Below are 9986 nucleotides of genomic sequence, written 5' to 3' on the forward strand. Positions count from 1 at the left end.
TAGAATTTCCACCCAGCCAGCCTTCCTGTGGTTCTGGATGATGTCCGTTTTGTCTTTTAGTTGTATTTTTGAAGTGGTTGTGGAGGCAGCAATTTCTGGTGTTTACCTATGCCGCCATCTTGGTTTCTCCAAGATGAAAATTTTTTTGTTTTCTGTTGACATTTTCTTTACACAACTGAATCACACCAAACAAGGGAAGAGCACCCTGTACTAATTCCAGCTAAATGAATGTTCAAGAAAGCAACCCTTAGCAGTGGTTCTCAACCTTCCTAATGCCCTGACCCTTTAATACAGTTCCTCATGTTGTGGTGACCCCCAATTTCATTGTTATAAATTGAACATAATTAAAGCATAGTGATTAATCACAAAAACAATATGTTTTCCGATCGTCTTAGGTGACCCCTGTGAAAGGGTCGTTCGACCCCCTAAGCGGTCATAACCCCCAGGTTGAGAACCGCTGCCTTAGAGTCTGAATATAAGTATGAAAGGATACTTAATACTTGATGGATAACAAAGGAGCTGTCACAGTGCATCCCATTCTGGGGGGCAGAGGGGAGTACAGACTTATCAAAAACTATGACAAAAAGAAAAGTTCGAAGCTCAAATTATACCTTGACTAACTCTACTCCCATTCATGACAAAGTATATTTTAAAAGTTAATGTTTAAGTAGAAACGTGTGACTTACCGGAAATAAAAATTCTACTTGTTTAATACACAACGCGCTTTAAGCGTGCACTTCACGTCCTCTCCCCCTTCGCACAAGCTCGGTTTACTGAAATGTATCTACAAAGAACAATCTAAGGCCAACAGGGGTCCACGACTGGCATCTGATGCTTTTTCCTTTTGAAACGGACAAGGCTCCTACAGAGTGACCACTGTCCCTGAGCAGTGGTAGGACGGGCAGCGAGGGGCGGGGCGGGTGCGGGCCTCGGGTGACCGGGTGGGAGTAACCCTGAGTCATCCGCACGCGGGGAGCCTGCGGCGCGTCCATCCCGCGGACGAGGACGGAGCCGGCTGGCTCAGGACGGGGAGGGGGCAGTCCAAGCCCATCGGACACCCGGATGGACAGGGCAGAGCCCAGCAAGCGTCCGGCCAGGGGGTCCCTCGCGACGCCTCCGGCTTCGGTTCCGCCTAAACCCGGGGGGTGGGGGGGACGGATGGGAGAGGCTCCCGGCGGGGGTCGGGAGGGGAGGGCGCACAAAGGCGCGGGCAGAGGGGCGAGGCGGGGGCTGGGCGGGCGGGCGGCGGGCAGAGCTGGCTCCGGGGCTGGTGCGCGGGCGGGGCGGGGCGGGTGGAGGGGCTCTGGGGCTGCGGGGCTGTGGGCGGGGCTGCAGGCGGCGCTGGGGGCGTTCGAGGTCGTTTCGGGGAGCGGGACCCCGGCCGTCCCGCCGGGGATGGAGGCCAAGCCGGGAACGCGCTGGCGGCCCCGCCCCTCGCCGCACTCCCCGCCCCGGCCGGCCCCCGAGCCCCTCGGCGCCTGGCTCACCTCCACAGGGCCGGGAGGCCCTCGCTGCACCTCCGTCCCCTGCGGCGGCCGGCTCTGCCCGCGCTCCGGCCATAAGCTCCCGCGACCCCGCCGGCAGCCCTGGCCGCAGCCCTCACAGGAGCCCTCACACGCCGCCCCGCCCGCGTGGGAGCGGCCGGGACCAGCGCCCGGGGGCGGGGGAGCACCGCCCAACGCCGCCCGGCCAATCGCGGGCCAGCGCCGCAGCGGCGGAGCCAATGAGCGACGAGCTCCTGTCGGGCGGGAGGGAGCCGAACGGGCTGCTGCAGCAGGGGCCGCGGCGCCTGGCCCGGTCTTCCCCTGCCCCCCCTCAGCGTTCACTCCCGGGCCTGTCGCAGTGCAGCGTCCCCACCCTCCCAGCGTCTTGTCTCTTAGCAACCAGGTCCTCCAAGCCGATCCTAGGTGACCAACTCCGAGTCCAGAAGAAAGGGGGAACATGGGAGAGAGAAATGAACTCGAACAAAGGGTGGACGAAATGGTTTTCGGTGCAGGTCCCTTCGGTAGCGCTGCTTGGGTTAGTAGAGGCAACATTGTATGATCCGAGGGACACGAAGAGTGTCTTGGGTTAAGCATTGTCTTTATCAGGAGGCATCTTTTGTGGGGGAAAATGTAAATAGCTCTGGGTTACAAATTCAATTTTTTAAATGTATTTTATTGATTTTTTACAGAGTGGAAGGGAGAGGAATAGAGAGTTAGAAACATCGATGAGCGAGAAACATCGATCAGCTGCCTCCTGCACACTCCCTACTGGGGATGTGCCCACAACCAAGGTACATGCCCTTGACCAGAATCAAACCTGGGACCCTTCAGTCTGCAGGCCGATGCTCTATCCACTGAGCCAAACCGGTTAGAGCACAAATTCAATTTTTATTCACAATAGGTTCAGCATGTGTATGCTATTGTGAGTGTTGCCACTGGGAACCTCGTAAGGCGTACAAAGCCCAATCTCGTAGGGTAAATACTACACACATTTTAAATTTCCACTTGGAATCTGTCTATTCTGAGAACCAAAAACTAAATGTCACAGTCAGAAAGGACAGAGAACGAAAAGCCCTACCCAAATGAATGATTACTGCCATGAGACCTGATGATGAAGTGGCTAACTGCACAGTTTTTCCCAATTGTATCACCTGTGACTCTGCAAATCTTTTACTATTTTTGTTCCACAAAGACGTTAATTAAAGTTAGGTAAGTTTTGTACCACAAAGATACCAGTCAGTACATTTGTAAGAGAGACTGCTTGTTCTGTACTTCCTCTTCGCCCTCTCACGTGGGCTGCAACCCAGTTGTGACCATGGGGAGCCCGTTTAAACTATGAGAACAAGAAGGACCCCTAAGGGATTGCAGAGCAGTAAGGAAGGGACCTCGGCCATGAATTACCTTGTGAAGCAAAGTTGCCTAAGAGGCCCTAGACTGCCTGTCTACCTCTGGACTATTACATGGGAGGAAAGTGTTCATCTTGCTTTAGCTACTGCATTTTTTTAAAAAACCTATTTGTTACAGAAACTTGATCTATATGGCATTGGCAGGTAGAAACACACTGCAGGCTGGAAGGCTGCTGACTCTTCCCAAGTGTCACGTGTGTTGGCTGCCACTCCTTGCTTTTAGCAAGGTTCAAGAAAAAGAAAGGAAATCAGTCCAGAATTAACCAGTTTGCAAGTAGACACATTAGAGAATAGTCTCTACTACTGGACCCCATCCGTAATATCTGCTCCAGCTGTTGATCCACATACCAGTATTACTATGCATCTCTGGGGGATCAATTCAGGTACTTAATGTTTGAGGTTTATCCTCATCTCTCTCCAGTCTCTTCTAGAACGATATTCATTTATAGAATGACAGGGCTAGAAAGGATCCTTGAAAAATCAACTTCTTCAATCTTTTTTTAAAGACTTTTTAATTGATTTTGAGAGAAAGGAAGAGGGAGAGAGAAACATCCATGTGAGAGCAATACATCAATTGGCCGCCTCCTGAATGACCGCTACTGGTCATTCGGGGGGGCGGGGGGGATTGAGCCCACAACCTGAGCATGTGCCCTGCCTGGGAATCGAACCAGCAGCCTTTGGGTGCAAGGGTAACATTCAACCAAATGAGCCACAGTTGCAAGGGCTTCAATCTTTTTACGTTAAGGTCAGATAAATTTTAAGTGACTTGTCCAAGGTCAAATAGCCAACTCAGGTTCAATGACCTTTGCCCAAAGAAGAATCTTTCTTTGGTATTGTACAGATGTTCCTTCCTGAGGCCTTTTATGCAGAATGGGCAATTGAACCCAGCTCTTCCATCCACTTTCCCTTCCTAGGCAAGTCTAACTCTTTTGTGTTCACAAGTTCATCTATCCCTCTACTAGGTTTAGTACAGACTAAGTTGCTTTAACAAAGATACCCAAAATACAGGAGCTTAAACACGATATAAGTTTATTTCTCTGTCAAATTACAGTAGAGGTGGTAATTCAGGGCTGACATAGCTGCTTTGCCATCTTGACACACAGCTTCCATTGCGGCATCTTGAAATGACTGCCAACACTCACTCTTACTTCCACCCCGCACAGAAGAAATGGGAGACAGGGCAAGAAATGCAAGCCCCAGGACTTTTAAGGCATGATCCAGAAATCACATGTATCATTTCCACTATATCCCATTGGCTACAGTTTAACTATAGACGAGAAGGCCAGATAATGTAGGCTCCATGTGAGCAGTTGTGCACCCACTTTTAAATTATGGGAGAGTGAGCCTCTACACAACAGTCTAGTTTCAAGGGTTATATGCTACCCAGACCTCTATTATTGACTTCATTACAGTAACTTATTTTTGAAACATTTTTAACTAGTGAAATATGAAACTAAAAAGGAACTCCATTAGTACTACAAAAATTATATATACACTCAGATAAATGTTTATGGATAAAAGACAATAAAAATGCAATGCCTTTTGGATTCCAGCTGGTACCAAACATCACTGCAGAGCACGATTTAAAACTAAATAATGTGCCCAGCTGGTGTTGCTCAGTGGTTGAGCATTGACCTATGAACCAGGAGGTCAGGTTCAATGACCGTTGGATTCCCGGTTGGATTCCCGGTCAGGGCACATGTCTGGGTTGTGGGCTCAACCCAGTAGGGGGCGTGCAGGAGGCAGCCAATTGATAATTCTTTCTCATCATTGATGTTTCTATCTCTCTCTCCCTCTCCCTTTCTGTGAAATCAATAAAAATAGGTTTAATAATAAAACATGAAATAATAACTTTATGAGAAGGCAAAGAGCTGTATAAAACAACAAAAAGGAATAAAATGTGGAAAAGTAAAAGATAGATCAATAAGCATATTTCCTTTATTTGCTTCAAGTCTGGAAGAAATCATGTTGGAGACCATAATCACTTCCCAAATGTCTCTGATAAGTTACTATATCCCAGTGTAGAATTCTTTTTACTACCCAAAAGTGGGCTCTTGTTCACAAAACTCCCTTAAATTAATATGCCTCATGTTCAGACTCCAAGTCCCACATGGTGGAATCACATATGTGTTTGTGTGGGTGGCAGTTCTATGCCCAACATAGCAGAATCTTGACTGCTTACTTCTGAACAATAATATTTCCCCCTGTCCCTCAGTATCTGTGCTAGCAACAGGCAGAGAATATCCCACTCTTCTAATAGGATGTACAAGAGAATATCCCTGTTCCTAAAGGGCATTGTCCCACATGATCCCCTTGGCAGGTCATTGGCCTTTTTCTTTTTTCTTTCTTTAAATATATTTTTATTGATTTCAGAGAGGAAGGAAGAGGGAGAGATAGAAACATCAATGATGAGAGAGAATCATTGATCGGCTGCCTCCTGCATGCCCCCTACTGGGGACCGAACCTGCAACCTGGGCATGTGCCCCTGACTGGAATCAAACCCGGGACCCTTCAGTCCACAGGCTGATGCTCTATCCACTGAGCCAAACCAGCTAGAGTGGGTCTTTGGTCTTTAAAGATAGCTGCTGATTCAAACTTGCAGATAACAATTAACAATGCTAATCACCTTTAACAAGAACCTTTACTATATGTCAGTTGCTCTGCTAGGTGCTTAAGACAGTTTCCTCCCAACAACTCTAAGTAGATATTATTTAGAACTTAATGAATATTAACAAGTTTCAAATGAAAAATGTGTTAACCATTTATAAGTTCATTTTGGTTGGCTTTAAAAAATTTGTGTTTTCACATACAAATGGAAAAACAGTAAAGTAATATATGTCTAATCATTAATACAATGGTTGAGGAGTGGATTTTTCTTTTTTAAATGTATTTTATTGATTTTTTTACAGAGAGGAAAGGAGAGGAATAGAGAGTTAGAAACATCGATGAGAGAGAAACATCGATCAGCCACCTCCTGCACACTCCCCACTGGGGATGTGCCTGCAACCGAGGTACATGCCCTTGACCGGAATCGAACCTGGGACCCTTGAGTCCGCAGGCCAACGATCTATCCACTGAGCCAAACCGGTCAGGGCAAGGAGTGGATTTTTCCAATCAATTTATGAGTTTAGTTGCCATGTACCATATATGGATGAACATTTTCAAACAATATTGTGACAGACTAAAACACACACACGGAAAACTACATTGTTATAAATATATCTGCTTTCCCCCCCTGAATCAGAAGGCACTAAGGAATCTCCTAAACCTTAAAGCAGAAGTTCCCAAATGTCTTAGTTTAAGGACCTGTGAGAATCTGTGGCAAATGGGGAAAAAATATAAAATGTACATGCGTGCAGGTTTATTAAGTTTATTAGTAGAAATTATGGCTTCTCTACTTTCTGGTGTTAATATCCTTTCTTCCTTCCTGGTTTCTCCTTACATCCCATTAAGAATATTGAGTTTCCCAGCTAATTTCAAACTAAGGAGTAGTTTTTTACTAAGTAAATATTATTAGTTTTTACAAAGTAAATACTAATAGCTAAAACATCACAAAGAGCCCTAGCTGGTTTGGCTCAGTGGATAGAGCATCGGCCTGGGGACTGAAGGGTCCCGGGTTCTATCTATTCCAGTCAAGGGCACAGGCCTGGATTGTGGGAATCGGTCCCCAGTAGGGGGTGTGCAGGAAGTAGCCAATCAGTGATTCTCTCTGATCATTGATGTTTCTATCTCTCTCTCCCTTTTCCTTCCTCTCTGAAATCAATAAAAATATATTTAAAAAAATATCGCAAAGAAAAAAATACATTTATTGATTTTTTTCACAATGTAAAACTTAAAATAATTGGCCATGAGTCTCTGGAAATTGGAGGGAAGTTCTAATTTTTGGCATTGTGGTGGACTACATGTGAGGCTCTCCTGCTGCACAAGACCCCGTCTGGGACATACACATTAAAGCACTTTGAGTCTCATAGGAAGTTGGGGAGCAGGCAAAAATCTATCAAAACCAATGAGCTAGAAACTGCAGGCAGAAGGGAGGGGTATGGGTGCCCTGAGGGGAGATGCCGGAAGTTGTCAGGAGTTTGAGCTTTGTGCCAATCAGCAGAGTGAGGGGGAGGGGAAACTGATCCTGGTCTCCTACTCTTACTTAAGACTTGCAAGGAAGGACTTAGTTGGTCCCAGAATATGATGCCTCCAGTATAGGCAGAAGTGAATCCTCTGTGGAGTCAAGCCTTCCTAGCTTTGGCCTGCAGAACTCACAGATTAACAAGCAATAAGCTCAGAAAGATCACCATAAATATGAAGCCAGACACTATGCGTGACCATCAAAACAGACAATAAACATTTGAACTTCTAAGGATTGCAGATACGGGAGTTCTTGTAGATATTAACATGGCATCCTTAAAAAAGGGCACAATAAATGACCAATAATGAACAAGCTGATTAAAAGAAAAAGAACTTTTAGATATAATTATGAAAATTTAAAGAAATCAGTGAATGAATTCAACGGTAAATTAGAAACAGCTGAAGAGTGAACATGCAAATATACATGAAAAATTATCCAGACTGCCGCACACAGAGACATAGAAAATGCAAAGGACAAAGCTATGGAGGACCGAATGAGGTTTAACATATGTCTAATTTGAATCCCAGAGAGAACAAACAGAATGGTGATCACTGTTGTAAAATTTCTAGAATTGATTAGAAAGAGGGATCCAAAAGTCCACAGATCCCGGAAGCAAGTCAAATGTATTCCAAAAGCAGTTGCCTTCTAAAAGATATGCTATCTGCCCTGGCTGCTTTGGCTCAGTGGAAAGCATTAGCCTACGGGCATGTGCCCTTTGATTTGGGTTTAAGGGCACATGCCCAGGTTGTGGGCTCGATCCCCAGTATGGGTGTACAGGAGGCAGCTGATCAATGATTCTCTTTCGTCATTGATGTTTCAATCTCTCTCCCCTCTCACTTCCTCTCTGAAGTCAATAAAAATATATTAAAAATAAAAATTAAAAATAAAGGATAGGCTACCTAAACCACGGACACAGGCAATAGGGTGGTGAAAGCCTGGGGCAGAGGGCGGGGGCAAGTTGGAGGGGGCTAGTGGGGGGAAAAAGGGGACATATATAATACTTTCGACAATAAAGAGGAAAAAAGTAATAAAAAGATATGCTACCTAAGTGACTTGTGGCCTTTTCTCTGGGGCTTACTTTCCAACTGCAATGTACTATACTGGCTTAAAACGAAAACTTCTTTGGTGTGCAGGGTTTGACCATTGACCTATTAACCAGGAGGTCAATTAGATTCCGGTCAGAGCACATGTCCGGCATGCGGGAGGTAGCCAATCAGTGATTCTCTCTCATCATTGATGTTTCTATCTCTCTCTCCCTCTCCTTTCCTCTCTGAAATCAATAAAGAAAATATATTAAAAAATAAAAATAATCAACTGAGTTTAAACTGTATAAAAATTAACTGGTCAAAGGCATATAGTTTGATATTCCTTCCACATATTGTCTATTAACAGTGTAAACAAAACATTGATGCATTATGACTATCTAGGGAAATAATGCATACGATAGCTAGTACGTAGTTATGAATTTAAGTTATTGATTTACCCTGTACACTTATTATGTTAGGATTAATTTCATATGCTCTTTCTACAGTGAAACTTTCTGACATTAATGAGAGTATGGGAAAAAGATACTATGATTTATCCGCTCATTCTTTCAGGATATGAGTGCCCCAAATATGCTAGGTACTGTTTCATGTGTAGGATGCAGGAAGACATGAAGCAATATACCAGTATACTACAAAGTTAAGGCAGAGGTTGCAGTTTAAAACAGGGTGACATGGATGGGCTCATCGAGAGAACTCTTGGGCAATGACCAGAAAGTTGCAGAAAGGTATGAGGATTTCTGGGAATGTCCAGACCTAAGAAAAACTATGTGCAAAAGTCCAAAGGTGAAAACATGGCTAGAATATGAAAGTGGCTGCAAGGCGGCAATGTGGCGCCTATGAGGAAAGTGCAAGGTGAAGAGTTGAAAGCGGGTCAGATGTCATAATCACTTGTAGCCCTAGAAGGGCTTTGAGTTGATATTGAGTCAAATGGGAAGCCTCTGGCAGGAATTCAGCAGAGGGTGTTGTGATATGACTTAGATTTTAAAAAAAATGAATACTCTGTTCCTATTCTGACAAGTGACTACAGGTCTGGTGAAGTAGAGGCAGAAGCCAAGCAACAAGTCATAGTCTCTTACAATAATATGAGGGTTGTGAGAGAAATAAAAAAGGGTTCCAAAGCTTCTGGCCTAAACAAACAGAAAAATGTAGTTGCCACTTACTAGCACAAGAAAGAGAATGAAGGAAAAACAGGTTTTGAAGTGAAGGTCAGGATTTTTAACCATATTAAACTTCAGATATCAAGTGAAGATATCAGAGTGGTGGGTGGATATGATTTTGGAATTCAGATAAAAGGCCTGAAGATATAAATTTTGGAGTTAAGAACATATGGATGATGGCAATCATGAACTGAGAGATGAGACAAGTGACTTGAAAGAATTGGTCAATAAACTGATTCCAGATAGCATTGGAAAAGACAGAAAAGGCTTGCCAATCTATCCGCTCCATTATGTCTTTGTTAGAAAAGTCAAAATGCTAAAGCAGCCCAAATTTGAATTGGGAAAACTCATGGAGATTCACGGTGAAATTAAGAGTTCTGGAAAAGCTACTAGGGATGAGACAGGTATTAAAATTGAATGAACTGATGATATGAGCCCCTGGCCCCAGGATCTATTTAAAATTCAGATTTAATGGTGACAAATAAAAAATCCTACTTATGAGGGGGAAAAAAAAAGTACTCCCATGAAGGCAGATATAGCAGCTTTGCCCAACATTATTACTGAAGAAATTAAAAGATAATGTGAGTTAAATCTTACAGTAAGTAGTAGTGGTGTTCAGATTAGAATCCAAAACCTAGATTACTTGTAGTCTTTTTATTTTCATTTTTAAGATTTTTAAAATTGATTTTTAGAGAGAGAGGGAAACATCAATGTGAGAGGAATTGGCTGCCTCCTTCACACCCCCTACCAGGGATCGAAGCTCGCAACCC

The 9986-nt window shown here is 44.3% G+C and overlaps 1 protein-coding gene across 2 annotated transcripts in view; it reads right to left on the reverse strand.

Moving 5' to 3' along the window:
• KIAA1841 (KIAA1841 ortholog) overlaps positions 1-1630 on the reverse strand; it is a 55367-nt gene extending 53737 nt beyond the window's left edge. The window contains exons 1-2 of one of the 2 annotated variants that reach the window (XM_036334442.1): positions 1488-1630; positions 687-784 (exon numbers count right to left, since the gene is read on the reverse strand). The gene's annotated coding sequence lies outside the window, so the exon portion shown is untranslated. The remainder of the gene's footprint in view (positions 1-686; positions 785-1487) is intronic. The other variant, XM_036334441.1, reaches the window with a different exon arrangement.
• Between the last annotated feature and the right edge of the window lie 8356 nt (positions 1631-9986).

The sequence above is a fragment of the Myotis myotis genome, unplaced genomic scaffold, assembly GCF_014108235.1.
Source record: "Myotis myotis isolate mMyoMyo1 unplaced genomic scaffold, mMyoMyo1.p scaffold_m19_p_14, whole genome shotgun sequence".
Taxonomy (NCBI): Eukaryota; Metazoa; Chordata; class Mammalia; order Chiroptera; family Vespertilionidae; genus Myotis; species Myotis myotis.